Raw genomic sequence first — 17,572 nt, forward strand, 5'->3', positions numbered from 1 at the left:
TCCAACAGGCCTCACTAAATAGACCAACGTCAGTCTACAGACATACAGAAATGTAGTTAGTTCAGCTGGATTAACAAAACCACCTTCTAAATGGATCATCCATGTTCTACTAGGATTGACGGCCACAACTTTGAAATTGCTAGGTGAGACGACAATGCAACTGTCTGAACATCTAGGAGAAGTAATTTGGCAACGTTCATGCTGCACAACACAGTGCAGGGCTAAAGTATGTGCAATGATGAGAGTTTGGGAAGAGGAATATACTGCTTACTTCCACAAAATGCTTCATTTGTACAGATGGCTGATGATGATGCACACTGGCACTCAGTCAGTCAGAATATCTTTATTCGACTTTTTACAAGTCATACAAAGAACAGATAATAATGGAAACAATTACATTACAATACAATACATACTATACATCTATCTACATTTTTCAAAAAGAAGGTCCAGTTAAACAAAAAAAGATTTTAAACATGGATGGAATAATTTTATACAAATCCTGCACAAAAGACATCCTAAAAAACTAATGAATTTAAGGTAAGATTTGACCGACAGATTTCGCCCTCATTGCAGCTACCAAAAAGTTTGCCATGCAAAAAGTAATATGTGTGTTAGGTAGAAGTTGTAAAAAGAGCAAGGCTGGTCTTACTTGAACGAAACCAGCTTTTTTCAAGATAGGAAGCAAATATTTCTTTCTCTGCTTGTGGTACAAACTACAAAACATGACAAAGTGCAGGGTATCCTGCACCGAAAAGTTATCACAACAGCACGGTGGGGCCTGCTCAGGCTTCTGCCAGCTCTTAAAAGAACCCAAATAAAAATGTATCAAATTAAATCGAAACTTTGTTAATAAAAACCTGTGGTATGGGAATGTGACAAAGTTCAAGTAAAGGGCGAGTGAGGATGTACAAACCAAAATTGGCACTCAATTTGTGGGAACCAGGAGCTTATTGGTCATTATCAGACTTTGACCAAGAGCAAAGGCACAACAACGAGCAAGAAGGCGCAAGAGAAGGATAGGAAACCAGTGACAAATGGAGAAAGCTGAGATGGAAAGGAACCTCCATGAGTAAGATAAGGAGACGGGAAGAGTAGAGTGGTTGACGAAGGAGGCTTAAGGTGGAATCAGGACTAGGCAACCTTGGTATTTGGCAACATTGGCAAGGGGCTCCTAAGAAAAAACTTTAGGGGCTTGTACTTAGGGACCTGTTTATTAAAAGGTAACGCAGTACAGCAAGTCAGCTTGTTGCGTTATAGGGAAACGGCAGGAATGTGCCATATTTAACACAATACGGTGCATTCCTGCCTTTTCCCCTGCCCTGGTGCCCTTATGGCAGCCTAGCACCCACACAGGGACCCTTGCACCATGGTGTCGGGTTCAAGGAGAACCTTCCTGCACAAAAACAATTGCCTAAAGAAATAAAGATACTTTTTCTTGTTACCACTCTCCTGGGAAGGTGCAGCCTTTTGGCGCATTCCCAGGTCTACCAGCAATGGTAAATCTGGGAATGCGTCAAAATGTTATGTTACGGAAGTTGCGTGGGAACACCCACGCAACGCACCTGGAACGCCTTACCAGGGCAGAGTAATGCACTGCAGCAATTTGCGCTGCTTTGCATAACTCCTGATTTATTAAGTCACTCAGGGTCACGCAAAGTGGCTTTGCAAATCACATTTTAGGGTTCCTGTCGCACATGCACCACGTTATATAGTGCAAATGTGACGCAAACTGCTGATAAATAGGGGCCTCAATTTTTTAACATTTAGATCTGCTTCCACATATCAAAGAGCAGAAAGAGTAGGTAAGCAAGTAAAACAAATCTTATTTTGTAGGGTTCCGTCGTTAAGGTCTCAGGAACAACAGCTCTGGTTGCCCTCGTATTGTCCCTGTGTACACAGTCCAATGTCCCATAAATAACGTTTTACAGCAACTAAAGGACTGCGTTCACGTTGACCGCCTTCAACTAACTTCATATACAAAACCATATTAATCAGTCCAATCGTCACTTTCAGGCTGATCTAAAAATAATTCTATGGGAATTAATGTGCGTGGCCCAGATTCGACTTTTGGGACAACCTCTGAAAGGAATTACTTAATGGTGTCCCTAGATGTGAATTTTAAGGGGGTACTTGAAAAGGACCACAGCTAAAATGGGTAGGGGATACGGTACAACTACCATTTCTGAAGATCGTGCCCACATGCATGTAATATAAAACCCTTCCGGAACACACAGTTGGAGCTCTACATGGCTCATGGTGTGGCATGACTTTTACAGAGGGACTCACTTGAGAGTATTTCGGCTCACATCTCTTTAAGCTAATCCACATTCATGTTATGCCTCTCTCTGCACGTGGACTGCAGTATGTAAGCCCTTGGGTGAAGAAGCATTTTAATTGTTCACACTATATATACTTCATGACAAGCCAGCAAGTTGACCTGAAGGGACCATAGTTGGACCCAGCGACTTCTCCCAGCTGAAATTCCTGACTCTTTAACCCTGCTTGCCTCATTGAGCGTCACTACCTCTGGGCTCTACTCTACTTTTAGTCTTTTTTCTATGTCCATGTTTCTAAAGGGATGAAGCTATCGATATTGTGGCGACTTAACTTGTCAGTGGGCACTGCTTAGTGCTGTGTTGCTGGATATTGTAACGGAGATATCATTATGTTCTGCTCTGCAACCTATTTTAAAATGTTGCACACAGAATTAAATCACTAAAAGGAAAAAAAAATAGCACCTCCTTTGCCGTCAATAAGGCTCTTGGAATATCAAAAAGAGAGGAGAGCAGGGAGGAGTAACTGGAACTAAAGGTAAGTTAGCGAAACAAGGTGGGTGCAGTGGCAGCTTTTCCGCATCGCCCTACTACTTTTCTGTAGTGCAAAAAACAAGATATGTTTAAAAGTTATCATTTTATTTGTCTGTTTTGAAGCCAGTTTTGGGGTGGGTGGGGCTTGGCTGCCGTCACAGCTAGCAGGGGGACGAGTGGTGAGCACTTCCTTAAGTGCGCATGACTGTTTGGCCGGCCGTCTTGGGCCGGCCAAACAGTCATTATAACTTAGCATGTTGTCTACCTGGTTGTATAGCACAGCCCTGGTGGAGAACATGCTCAGGCTCCCAGTCCTTGTCTGAGCACCGAACCATGGCACTCAGACCTTTGATGACACTGCTGTCACGCTGGTAACAGCAGAGTCGTGATTGGCTTAAGGGAGCCTTTGTGCTTCTTGCTTCCATGACTTGTCGGGAAGAGAAGTTGAGGAGAGACAATGGAGGAGAGATGGTGGCCATGAAGAGGTAAGTGTAATATACTTCTTTCACCTACCCCGCCACCCCAAATCCCTGCCAGCCGCCACTGGGTGAGTGAAAATCAGTAGGTGGTCCCAGAACCACTGCTGTAAGGACAAAGAGGAGACGTTGGGTGCTGTGTGGAGGTGGGAAAGTGGAACATTAAGCAGCCCGGGATCCTCTGTATGTGGGTTGTGGGGAGGGATACAAAAACACATTCCTGGAACAACCTACCATACCCCTTTAGGAGGCTTCCAATACTCCCAAGTCGGGGCTCTGAGTTTCGCCTCTCAAAATAGGAAAGCACAACGAGATGGCTTTGGTAGTTTTATCCACTGTGGTTAGGCCCTAGCTCAGGGGTCTTCAAACCAGTCCTGGAGTGCCGGATCCATGCCGGATTTTTAAAATAACTAAATGTATCTCAATGGGGATATCCAAGAAATCTGGCATGGATCCGGCCTCCAGGACCGGTTTGGAGACCCCTGCCCTAGCTGAATGATCAGCAACCCTAGTACAATGATTGTTTATTCATTTCAATCATAGGTTGGGAATAGAGGCTACATGCCTTGACGCAAGCAACAGGCAGCATCTGTTAGATGGCCAATTGTCTCCTTGAAGACTGTCATCATTAAATTGTTGCTCCAAAATGTGAGTAGATTTAAAAGGTTGAACATGTGAGCCAGGAGGACGTCGTGTGGAAGACAATCATTATCCTTAGACTCCAGGGCAGACCCCTCCAAAACCATAAAATCATATATTCAGCAAACATTGCACAAGTGCAAAGATTGCATACGTTTAGGTTATCTTTCTTAATTCCCGAGACCTCATAGCCTTCCATAGATAAGTAAGTTGTTTGTGAAAAACGATGCTTGAGCTGAAAACGGTAACAGAGAAGAAAAAATAAGTTAAAATATAATCTGATCCCAAGCACTCTGGTTACTAATTGGCAGGATCTTGGAATTAAGCAGCAGCGGAGAACCAAATGATGTACTTGGTTGACTAAATGATGTGGAAAGAAAAAGCAAATTATGTGGCAATATGCAGCAACACTTTAATTAAAAAAAAAACAGGACTGCTGAACAGTATAGAGCATTTAGATTACATTTCAGTAGTTGAGGTTTCGGTTTATTGTAACAGACAAAATCTATTCCCTAGTCCATCATATGGGATGTTTACTCTATCCGGGCAATACACCTTTATTTATTTTTTATCTCAACCGCCAACAGCTGAAGATAACCTTCATATAAACTCTGGTTAGGCTTTGCAGCCCTCTTGTAGCACTGGGATAACTTTCGATCCAGTTGAACCAAAAACACTTTTTTTCCCTAAAATCTGAAAAATCTCAAGAAAATGAATTATGTAGCAAGAGTAGCAAATTCCGGTTGCAATTAAAGCACCCCATTTTCAAACTATGTTGTGTGACACATATGGATCCATACGTCTCGTCCACCTCCTAGATGTCTAAGAACTTCTGATAAGGCACTTCTGTGATCCAACGCATCTGTACCTTTAAGATATGGGATCAGAGCTTTCTCTTACGGAGCCCCTTACCACTGGAACAAACTCCCTCTTGGTCTTCGCTCTTGCTCAGACTTCACCTCCTTTATGGAGGGTTTGAAGACCTGGCTGTTTTAGAATGTTTTATCCTCCTTTGAGCAGCGCAACACAGAGATACTCCTCCAGGAGTGAGTTGTGCGCGATACCAAATGTCCAAATATTAAAAGTACTTCTGAGGTAGGAAGGGAGGTCACCCGCGAGTCTTGAACTATATGCAGAGTCTGTTCGTGTGTGCATTATTTGATCGTCTTTTGGGTTTCCAGCCTGTCATGGGATGTGCTTCTAGTAGCGGGTGTGCCATTGGAGGACCGGAGGAAATCCAGGTTTTCTCAGGTGCAGTGCTTTGAAGATCAGGCAACAAACATTAAAGGGGATTGTGGCAGGGAGGAGGAGCAGTTCTTTCCAGGCCAGGGAGATGTGCTCATACTTTCTTAGGTTGGTGATTAGTTAATAACCACAGGCTTTTCCTCATAACAACTAAGGCTGCTTGGAGTATCTCAATCCTTAAAGTGTCTCCCTTCATCATAATCATGTAGTCTAGTAGAAAAACCAATAAACTCAAGCTTTCTTCCAGTAGCCCAGACCATGAGTAAATCCTAAATGCCTGAGAGTCGTTAAAGGGAAGGACGCACCGCGGCTAGCTGGGCTGCAGGTTTCACTCTTTCCTCATATCCCTGACAAAAGAATAGATAACTAAGCCTCGTTTCACCCCAAGAACTGTTCATGAACCTGCCAGTACCCTCCAAAATGCTCTGTTTCAGTCCCAGGCGCTCTTTACAAATGCAATGCGGCACAGATTTATAAATGTTTTACTTCGGGTTTGCATTACGCGTTACTTTGCAGCACAGGAGTGTTCCATGGGTATTGCATGGGCACTCCCGTGCTACCATCCACGGGCTTCGACGCAGAACTCTATTTACAATGAATTGCAGACCGGGATTTGCAAAAAAGATCCTGAAGGCCGGCCCAACGAGGAGACCTTTTCACGTCTCCTCGTTTTTGACACTTTGCATGTGTGTTGCATTGTTCTGCACACATACAACATGAGAAATGCCCCAAACACAGTTTTTGTACTAGAAGGGGCCCCTTCCAGCACCAAACCTGTGCTTCCCACATGGCACTTACTGCTCACGTCATTGTGCATTGGTGTATAGTAGCCAAAAGTGCGCCGTGCAAGGAGAGAGCAGGACCACTCCCCATCTTAGTAGATATGGTGATATTCTGCTGTCTCTGGTTTACACAACGCAGTCCAGTAACTTGACTTTCTACGCTGCGTTGCGTGACTGCCATGTCAATCTTGGCTTGAATTTGCCAATAATGCACCCCCTCTCGACGGCAAATCTCAATTTTGTAATTTTCAGCAATTCCTTTGAAGTGGATTATAAATCAATGGAAATAATCTCAAGGTTTCTTTTAGCACCTCAGATCAGGGCTCGATTTTTGAATCCTGACTACAGATAATCTAATCTCGAGAAGGGTTACAAGGAAGGAGGCAGTGCGGTCGGCTGGGCAGCAGGTTTCACTCTTTGTTCCTATCCCAAACAAAAGGCGGCTTTGTGTGTTTCTCCCTTCATGACCACAGATGAATAAACGAGGCAAGATTAGTTTGCTTTTCAAATATAGCTTATCTGTAACGAGGCAAACACCTGCCTGGAAAGGTACACACAAGAGTATAAAAAAGCTCAAAGTGCCCTGAGCAAAACCTGCTTCATAAAAACAATGACGTAGACAGTTTCAGTAATGGCGCCTCAATTGATCCCATAAGTGACTACCTAGGCTACCCCAAACTCAAGTCCTTTCTCATTTATCTGCGGATTGTGCAAGCCTCTTGTGGTCCTTAATTTGTCAAAGAATAAGTGCTGGAGCCAAAAGTGTTTCTCAAAAGCCCATCGCCAGAGCTCCTGCATATCAACTGAGGTACGAGTGCTGCTGCGCTGCTATCAGTGAACTTTCATTTGCGCTTTGCTTTTACTCCAGGGAGCATGAGTTTGGTGCTCGCACTGCTTTATTTGCTGAACTCTTAAACTGACATTCGCAGGGGGCACGATTAAGGTGCTCGCACTGCGGGCTTATTTTAATAATTAATTCTCTAGCGCATCATTGTTCTTGACACTGACTCCACTGCTGTGAGAGAGCAGGGGGCACGTGATTGGGCGCAGCGCTATAGGCGTTTTAAAATTTCACGCTCACCTTCATTTCCTACTCCCCGGTCCACCCTGAGCTTAGCTCGTTGTTGTGGAGAGAGTTCTTGCTTTCCCTTACTCACTTCCGGCGGAAGGGGGGAGCGGTCTAGTTTTCTACCGCCACCTCCCCTCTTAAACGGATGTGTTGGACTACGTGCAGCGGACACGTGCAGCGGGCGCGACGATGGCGCCCCGAAGTCACGCCAAAGTCCAGCCGGTCTACGCCCGTCCGCGACGGGCCGGGACCAGGGGCTACATCCCTTGTCACTATATTCCCTGGATCTCCTCTTACTTATTGTAGAGAGGCCCTCCTTAGTCTTAGGCCATCGCACTGTTTGCATGGCATTACTCTGAACCTATCAGGCTCCTACAACCTGCCCAGGTTGTCATTTCTCCCTCACATCCTTTCCCTCTTTAACCAATATAGCTACATGCAATTTCCCGCCATCTTGTCCTAAGCCTAAATCTATGGATTTTTCTCAGGCTCGCACGTTGATCAGTTTAAACTGTAGGTCATTAGTCAAACATAAGAGAGAGATTTTCGATCTCCTCACTTCCTTGGAACCAGCAGCCATATTTCTTACTGAGACTTGGCTAAAAGACTATTCCGGACCGGATATTGCATCTGCCCTCCCTGATAACTACACGTATGTAGCAAAAAATAGAACATTAAAAGAAGGTGGAGGGATTACTATAATTTATAATAGAGTGTATTCTTGTAAATGGGAGGACCTTGATCTACCTAACAGCGAAGCTGGTCTTTTTAAACTTTTGTTATCTCCCCATTTTACCCTCTCGGGGATGCTCATTTATCGCCCCCCCCCCCCCCCGGCCCAGCTAGTTCCTGGGCTTCTACCTTTCCTGAGCATGTAGCACATCTACTTCAGAACTCCACTAATTTCTCAATTATTGGTGATCTGAACTTACACCTGAATGATCCCTCCTGTTCTATCAGCGTTAACCTTTTACAGGACCTTGCTGCTCTAAATATCACCGTACATAATTCTGGTCCTACTCACAAGGCAGGGAACCTTTTGGATCCCATTCTGTCAAATTTAGAAACCATTACTTGTAGACCTCCCTTACCTATTCCATGGTCCGATCATTTTATGGTGACTTTCTCCGTTACTATTGGTTGTCTTCCCAACACCCCCTCTACCTCTACTGAATTAAGGACATCCAGAAATTGGAATAACCTGGATTTCAAGAAACTTAATTCTTGTCTTGAGAACTCGAGACCCCTCACTCAAGTCACCAGTATTGGAGCAGCGGATGCTATCCATACCTGGCTCACCCTTGCTGCCGATGCATGCACACCCCAGCGCAAGCAAAAGCACAACACACATTATCCGCCTGCGCCCTGGTTTACAGCTGCATTAAAACAAGAAAAAACCATCTGTAAAAACCTCGAGCGCAAATGGCGAGTAAAGTATGACCTGTGCTCCAAGCAAACTTATAAGACTGCCCTAACTAAATATCATTTACTGTGCAAAACTGCAAAGATGAAATATGTCAATTTAACTATTCTTGAGGCACAAAATAGCCCTAAGGCACTTTTTAAGGTGGTACAAAAACTGTCGGGCACATTATGTCAGCCCAAACCGCCTTGTCTAGATGCCGCACAATGCAACTCTCTGGCTGAATTTTTTATTGCCAAAATTGACACCATTTACACTGACTTTGAAAAATCTACCTCTCCTCATCTCTCCCTCGAACTATCGGTTCCAGTCACTCTTTGCGATCCAGTGACTTTAGAGGATAGGCACCCTACACCTTTACAGCAGACCTGCCCTTCTAAAGTATCTAACCCTACGATTTCTCGTGAATCTGAGGTCCTGGAGGAGATTAGTCTTTCATCCTCAGAGCTGATTAGCACGTGGGATCCTCTTAATATCACCCTACTTCATGATATCATCAATAAAATAAAATCAGGTTCCCCACTGGATCCTTTTCCTCCTCAAATTCTAAAAATGTTGGACAATTCTTCCCTTAAACTCATTTTGGACCTACTTAACACCTCTCTTAGAGAAGCCATAGTACCTTCTGCATGGAAACATGCAATGATAGTGCCTTTGTTAAAAAAGGCAAACGCTGACTCAAATAATCCATCTAACTTCCGCCCTATCTCACTCCTCCCAGTTTTTTCAAAAATGTTGGAAAAACATATTAACTCACAACTCACCTCACATGTTGAATCTAGGAGCATTTTACATCCATCCCAATCAGGTTTTAGGTCCGGCTTTTCAACTGAATCTACTCTGTTGGGTTGGGGGTTTCTGAAACCATTCGATGCCGAGTGGACAGGGGGGAAACCGTGGCACTCATTTTGCTTGATTTGAGTGCCGCATTTGACACGGTTTCCCACCCCATCCTTATTAATGCCCTTAAATCATCTGGCATTACCGGCTCAGCCCTCAACTGGCTTGTTAGTTTTCTTTCAGACCGTACCTTCCAAGTTTTTTCCCCTTCATCAGTTTCTCAAACCTACAAATCGGCGTACGGTGTCCCGCAGGGCTCCACCCTGAGCCCCTTGCTTTTTAATTTATATGTCAGACCTTTGGCTACTATTGCGGAGGAAGCTGGGCTCACTATTTATTCGTACGCCGATGATACCCAGATCATCTATTCTCTTTCTATGGGATCTCACTCTTCATCTTCCTCCCTTTGTGCAGGACTTAGTAACATCGCCGCCTGGATGCACGATAACAAATTGAAATTGAACGGGGGGAAAACAGAGCTTCTTCTGTTTGCCATAACACTACTCTGTGGGGACCCCAACATTGGCCCTCGCAAATGGGCACTCTCCCCGTTCCCTCTAGAACAGCACGTAACCATGGCGTCATTTTTGACGACCAGCTATCTATGAAGCACCATGTGGTTAAAACTTCCTCTATTTGTATCACCATCATCAAATGGTTGAGTAAGATCATTTGGATGCTCCCCCAGGATACACAGAAAACCGTAGTCCAGGCCTTAATCACCTTTAGACTAGACTACGGGAATATTCTTCTGCTGGGGGCCTGCAAAGAGGTGACCCGTAAATTACAGACTGTCCAGAACATGGCGGCTCGGCTGCTCTGTAAACTTCCCAATACATCCTCTACCTCCACTTCCCTACGCACTCTGCTTTGGCTTCGCATTGAAAGCCGCACAAAATTCAAGGCCCTCTGCTTCATGCATAGAATTAATACTGGCCAGGCACCACCCTATCTTAATTCCTTGGTTCAGCATTACTGTCCTCCCCGTACTCTTTGCTCATCTAATCAGCATAGGTTTCTGGTTCCTAGAATCAAAAGAGCTAGAATGGGTGGCCGCTCCTTCTCCTGGCTCGCTCCCTCGCTTTGGAACTCCCTTCCTCTACTGTTGCGCACTGAACCTTGCTACCTTAAGTTCTGCAGAGAGGTGAAAACGTGGTTATTTAACCTGTAATTGCCTTCTTTTGCTCAGTCTGCCCTCTCTCATTTGGTTTAGCGCCGGGAAACCTCCGGGTAGCTGCGCGCTTTATAAACTTAAATATAATAATAATAATAATGTAGTGGTGCTGGAACAATTTTCAGAGTGGGGGTTCTGCCTTCAATGCTACATGGCCGAAGTTATACAGTTTGTGAAAAATACACGTGTCGCACAAAAAATAAGTGTAGCCAATATATTCAGCTTGCGTGTAGTACATAGAGGGTGGTGCATTTGGGAGCTCCCTGTTGCATATATATCACTAAACCATGGTATTTTTATTTATGCGTGTTTATATAGCGCGTACTTTACCCAGAAGTGTCAGAGCGCTTTACAATAGAATGAGGTACATTACATGAGGAATTCAGAGAATCAAAAATGTTACATGAGTTACATATAAGATACAAAACAGATACACTAGTGTCAACACAAAGTGTAGGCTAACAGTGTAGATATCAGGCAATATAGGCGGGAAGTAAGCACAAAGAGTATTAGCAGGAAGTGATCGAAAGGAATATAAACATAGTGTAGCATGATATATGAGTGCATGGCAATAATGCAAACAAAGTATAGAAAGCCATATGTCTGCATAGAATCGACAAGAGATAACATTGTAGGACTATTGTTGGATGCATTACGGGTGCAGACTATATAATTTTTGTTTGATATCGACTGGTTGGTTAGTTCGATTCGAAAATACGTCCAAAATGCATCCAAGCACCCCTGCCGCTAGCCCGGTCCCCGCAATCAGCCCGGAGGTCGGGCTCAAGCTGCACAGGGTGAGCAAGCCAGGCTGTAGTCATCGTGCCCCAGGCGGGACAACCTTCCTGGCTGTTTCCCGGCACTGCACAAGGCATCAGGGAGTCGTAGTAGTTCAACCTCTTCACCGAGGGTTGGTAGAGCACAGCGGGCTGAGCGAGGTTGAACCGCAGAGGTAGGGCCGGTCCTAGAACTCCTGGGGCCCCGGGCGAAAGAAGATGTGAGGCCCCTCTAATTTGCATGTATCTTCCAGTCGCAGCCGGCATGACTCGCGGGTGGAGGGTTTCTCCGGAGTTCGGAAGGGGGGGAGAACAGGAAGCAGGCAGCCTTCCTCCCCTCCCCTAAGCCAATCATTATGCTGCAATGGCAGCGTTGTGATTGATCAGGACGCCGACCAGCCAGGCGCCTATGGGGAGGCCATTTTCCCCATGTAGGCTGCCTACATAGAGAAAGGCCTGAGTGTGCAAGACTGGTTTGGCCGAACAGTCAGCGCCCTTAGCAGTTGGAAAGGCAATCCTCCCCTGCCCTAAAACAGACCCGCCCGCTCCCAACGAAACACTTCTGCTTTCTCGCAGTGCTAGAAGCAGAAACATAAAATGGTCGTTTTAGCATTTTGTGTTTCTGCTTTTGCAAGAAAGTAGTGGGGCGTCGCTCCTCCGCCCTAGTGAAGGGGCCGCCCTTGGTAACCTTACAAGAAGTGACATCATAGAAAGTGACATCGTAGGACTATTGATCTTATTTGGCATCCCTGAAGAGACCTAACGTGGATATCAGTAACATGGACAAAAAGATAAATATACAAATGAAATAAGTCCATATATTTTAAAACTGTTAAATGGATTACATTTGTCTCATTAGATGGAAAAGCTAGGTGTAGGTCTCACAAAGATGTATATTATTTACTCCTCGTTAACAGATTGTTTCCAGATGAGTGCATGATACAATTTCCAGTTCTGCCTCATAAAGGGTGGAGATCCTGTTGAGGTAATGAGGGGCGGGATCATTCAAAATATAAAATGACACAAGAAAAAACCTCTCACACCATGGATATAATTGCACATTTCAAAAGGCTCCTTTATCTTTCTGTGCCATTATTGTGCTACCTTAGGATGACATTACGTAATTTGTTTTAACGTAAGTCCTCTCACCAGAATCCCACACTCCCATGCTAAGAGACGTAGGACAATCTTTTTTTGTGTGTGTGCTTTTTACTCGCCAGAATTATGTTAAGTGCAAAAACACAACACATATAGTGCAAAATTACAAGACACCATTGCAAACAAATAAAGATTGTACATAAACAAAAAAAGACTTAGAACAACCGAGACCACTGCCTAATCATACATTGACTTGAAGGTATGCTACAGATTCAAGGGGTTGTCAAATCAACGCTTTTGATTTGGTGTTAGAACTGTAGGAAGTAGATGTGGCCAGATTTAGCACTGGTGGAGCCCTGTGCGACCATGTTGGTGCCCCCAATAACTTGCTCTGCCACGGATTCTCTCACTACCATCCTTTAACAGTGCCCCTCAAGTCTCCATAACGACACTCTCTCCCAGATGCATTTAATTTGATAAACAGCACCACTGATACTAGTTTAGAGTGTCAGAGAACTTTATATCACACATTACACAGAGATAATCAATAATACGTGTGTAAATCACAATAGGTAATTTTACATAAGACAAAGGACTAGGAGTCACATGACAATCATACTAGTAGGCAGTATAGTTTAATAGTGATTGATCTGGAGAAACACAAGCTCTGAATTTAGAACGTAATACCATGGTTAATAACCAGAATTGATTTCTGTTCAATTGAACCTTTTTCGCAACATTATGTTAATCAAAGACTGGGGAAAAAACCATAATGATGTAAATTATACCTTGCAGTTGGCATGCAGCTCTTAGATGTCAGTTAATACCTCATTGTTCTAGGTTAGGATTTTGACTTATAAACTACAAGTACCAATAGGATCTCTCTGACAAAAGCGGTAATCCACTGGCCTATTTACATTATGTGGACTTAGTGATCTGCATGGTACATGTTCTTTGCAGCGAGCACATTAACCCTCTGCGCTACCTTTCCATGAGTCAAAACTTCCACTTGACAAACCTCCATCTCTCTCTAGGAAGAACATTGATCACCGGAGTTTCATGACATTTTTATTGTTGCCGAAAATTCCTGGAGGCCAGGAAGGAGGCAGCAAGTGCTTTTAGAAACATAATATACTAGCAAACATGACCCAAAGTCAGGGCTCAATGCGATCTCACCGTTTGCACCGCCCTAGAGCCTCCCTGCTCAAGGGTCCTGTGACCTCAATGACCAGAGTCACTGTTGCTCTAGGGTGTGCTGCTTCATAGGCCTGCCCAAAAGACTTGCGGTGGGCTTCAATAGGGATTGTGGTAGACAGGCCTTCAAGGTTAACCTACACTTGCCACCGCTAGGGTTCACCTGCTGGTGCTAAGACACCAGGGCTTCTAAGGTCTTGCGGCTCCTTCCAAGGACTAGCATGGAAATATGCTCCCTCAGGGAGATTGGTCTGGTGGACTGGTCTTGAAGGCTGAACCTGGATCCCCAGTTCCAAATTCGGCAGCTCTGACCATAGTGCCATATCCTCTCCCCACTGAACACCATACTACCCCTGAGAGAAACTCGTACTGCCTTCAACTACAAACCAATTGTGCCCCGCTACAAACACCTAGAGGCGACCCATTTCAAATTACGCACTAGACAAGAGCAATATGCTGCCTAAAAAAAAAAGTGACAACAGTCTGGAAAAAGCAAACACTCATAAAGAATGTAAGAATAATTAAAGCATGTGAAATGTAAGCAGGAACAACATGGTTACCTTAACGCTTTTGCACTTATTCAGAAATGAATGAGTGCTTTTGCATGAAAAGTTAAGGCCGGACCTGCTTCATTGCCCATTGATTATATCCTTACAAAACGAAAGCAATATGGTTTAAAAAGACCACATTTGTGAATACAGAGCCATGGTATGCACTTTATTTTCCAGTCCGCCCATCAAGCAGGTATTGCAGTACATCCAGAAATGGTGCACTTCCCCACCCGGGGAAAACAATGCTGTTTAGAGAAAGACAAGAAAAAGAAAGTAGCGCTTCACTGGTAAACTCTGTGTAGTGGCACTAATGTGTTTTGGGTGTGAATAAAATCAATCTGGCCCCTTTTTGACCCACTCTGTCTTGCTTTAGTTATTTTTAAAAATTTTAATTTCTTATTTCTCTCTTTCCCAAGGCTGCACTTTGGAAGTGAAAATGTCACAAAAAAGATTACCTTTCCAGCAAAAAAGTTTTTCTTTTTTGGATTCATTTCACAGGGGAACAAATCAAGGAAAGGAAAAGAAAGAGGGAGTAGTGGCTACAAGGCCCTGGGAATGGGGCCCCCACACCCTGACCTTGCAGATTTCTATAGTGCTTAGAGGCCCAGGGAAAGGGGGCCCCACACGTGGACCTTGCAGCTTGCTCTAGTGCTTCAAGGCCCAGGGAAAGGGGGCCCCTCCCCATGGCTTTCGAAGAAGTAACAAGGCCTTTCTTAAAACACTGCCCCAGCACCAGTTGATCTGACTGCACCCTCCTCCCCTCACCCACTGCTCCTTACCTGTGTCCGGCTAGTCCTGGAAACAAAGGGGCCTTCTGTCACCTAGGAACAAAATACAGACAGGGAATGGCTGGTACGTAAGAGGTGTTGCCTCGCCCCTGACACTCTGAGCCCTAATTGCTGGCCCTGCCGCTTTGACTTCCCCACTCTGTTTGTCCCTCCCCCCCACCCCTGCACCCCCAGGAATGCCACCACACGGTCGACACCAGACATCTCTGATGTGTATTGTAATTGTGTGGGGAGGGGGCCCTGGTGGAGCAGGGGGGCAATCTGTGAAAGTGTTTCATTTCACAGTGAAGGGGGGGCACCCGCCTCTCACCTGAGCACGAGGCCCTGGGCAGCTGCCCATACTGCCCATGCCTAGTGCCTGCCCTGCGCAGAGGCATGCAGCGATGGACTCCACACCTCCAACATGGCCGCCTCAATATCATTAGTCTCAGGTGCGACAGGTCGATGCGTCTCGGAGACTGGAGAGTCAGCAGCCATTGGCCCCCACAGTTGGTTCCGGCTCGTGTTCACTTTTTCTTCGAAGTGGGATGGGGATTTACTTTGCCTCCAGTGGGGATCGGGGAGAGCAGGGGAAGCGGTGCTGGTGATCATCTGCAGAACCTCATCAGGCAACTGAGTAGGGTGGCGGAGGATGGTTCTTGCAACCGCATGGCTGTTTCACCCTCGCCATCTCCCACCATGACTGGATACAGGGGTGCAGGAGAACAGGAGTGGCAGTGAGCCCCAGGAATTAGAGCTAACTCAGATTTCTGTTCCCCTGGGAGCTGACAGGGTGTACCTGGAAGGTAGCACTGGCGGTCATTGGGGGCACCCAGCGGGATTTGCACCGAAGGCGACCCCTAACCCTAAGACTTCCCGGATTCCTTCCTCTGGTTGCTGCATAGTCTTTGACATACTTCGATTCAGCTCTGCAGGATTGCAGGATGGCTTCCTTTTGACCCCAAAGGACGGAGGCTCGATGGCTGGGCTTTTTTCCCTGGATTTATGCATATGGCAATCCGTAGCCCGGGGAGCGCCCGCTCGGAGCTCTTACACTTTAATGCCATTTATAGACCGCACAAGTGTCCGTAAAATAGCCTCTGCATTTGAACAAATGTAACATTTTACTGGCTAAACTGTATATAGCCCACACAATGATGTGTGGAAACCGAGTTTCAGCAAATATTTATCTTTTGCATATCACCAAGTAAAGTGCCTTAATATGTTTTGATCCACCTCAAATCTTTGTGTCCTTCATCCTTCAGAAGTACAAACCAGGTATTTCATTTTTGCATTCCTAACTCCTCTTTCTGAAATATTTGTACAGTTACTATCCAGGTATTTAAATTTTGTTGTGTTAGAACCCACAGCATCTCACAGCCTTTCCTTGCACACTCACTGTACTCCAGCAACAGTGACACCGGATGTATGACGTTACATCGCAAACTTTTACAACGCACACAGTTACAACGCAATTTTTACAACGCAGATTAATTTACAACGAATGCCTTCACAACGCATGACATTACATAGCAGATGCTATTACAATGCATGCCATTACAACGCAAGTATAGGTAAGTATATTATTTTATAAAAAAGTAATTAATTAAAATTTAAATAATTTAATAAATGAAATTATTTTAAAATAATTAATGTGTACATATATATATATATTAAAAAAAATAGTTTAGGTATTTAAAAATAAAAATCTAACTCCAGGGGAGTGTAATAGTAGGGTAAGTGCTGGATAGTGTAGGGTAAAAAATGACTTTAAGTTTATTTATAAAAGAACTATTATTAATAAAGAACTATTATTAATAAATAATAAAATTATTAAAATTAATTGTTTTAATTAATTTAAATTATTTATTTAAAAACTGAACCCTAAAAATACCCCAGTTCCCTAAAACCGTAAAAATACCCCTGTACCCCGAAACCCAAACTCAGCCCTGAACCCTAAAAATACCCCTGTACCCCAAAACCCAAACCCAGCCCTGAACCCTAAAAATACCCCTGTACCCCAAAACCCAAACCTAGCCTTGAACCCTAAAAATATGCCAGTACCCCTTAACCCAAACTATATATATAAAATTACTTCAATTAATTTATTTAATTTATTTTTAATATTTTTGTAATTTAAAAAAAGGTTAAATAAAATGATATACTTACCTATACTTACGTTGTAATGGCATGCGTTGTAATAGCATCTGATATGTAATGTCATGCGTTGTAAAGGCATTCGTTATAAATGATCCTGCGTTGTAATGGTGTGCGTTGAAACAGTATGTGTTGTAAAAGTTGAGTTGTAACGGTTGCATACCGTGACACCTAGTGCACTTGACAAAATCCTCTGATTTTGCGGTTAGAGAAAGTAAACGCCAGTCTCCATGTAATAGAATGTATATTCCAAAGTCAATTAATTTATGGATCCTGAGCAAAAGATATTTTGGGGTCCCCTGTTCAGAACAATCGTTAATTTTATTTACCCATTTTGTGCTAATTGAAGCTATGAAAAGTCCAACAAGTGTTAATCTTTCAGAAACTGATTCGCACAAAAACAGCTAATATATATGTTGCTTGAGTCCCAAAGATCCTTTTGATTACACTGGAGAGGGTAAGAGGCGGAGACTGAAAAATAGACCTAGGCGATAAATACATGTCTTTATATATACAGAGAACGCCTTCCAAAGAGGCCTCTTTTAACACTAGGGCTCCTCTATTTTTATTT

The 17,572-nt window shown here is 44.1% G+C and overlaps 1 protein-coding gene and 1 long non-coding RNA gene across 2 annotated transcripts in view; both read left to right on the forward strand.

Annotated features, from left to right (window-relative positions):
• Positions 1–17,572, forward strand: part of PLAC8 (placenta associated 8) — a 74,995-nt gene that overhangs the window by 29,494 nt on the left and 27,929 nt on the right. The gene's annotated exons all lie outside the window — the stretch shown is intronic.
• Positions 4,470–12,544, forward strand: LOC147728097 (uncharacterized). Its single transcript, XR_015309359.1, has 2 exons — positions 4,470–6,760; positions 10,563–12,544. It is a non-coding gene; the product is annotated as an uncharacterized LOC147728097 (long non-coding RNA).

This window comes from Lissotriton vulgaris, chromosome 3_1 (assembly GCF_964263255.1).
Source record: "Lissotriton vulgaris chromosome 3_1, aLisVul1.2, whole genome shotgun sequence".
Classification (NCBI taxonomy): Eukaryota; Metazoa; Chordata; class Amphibia; order Caudata; family Salamandridae; genus Lissotriton; species Lissotriton vulgaris.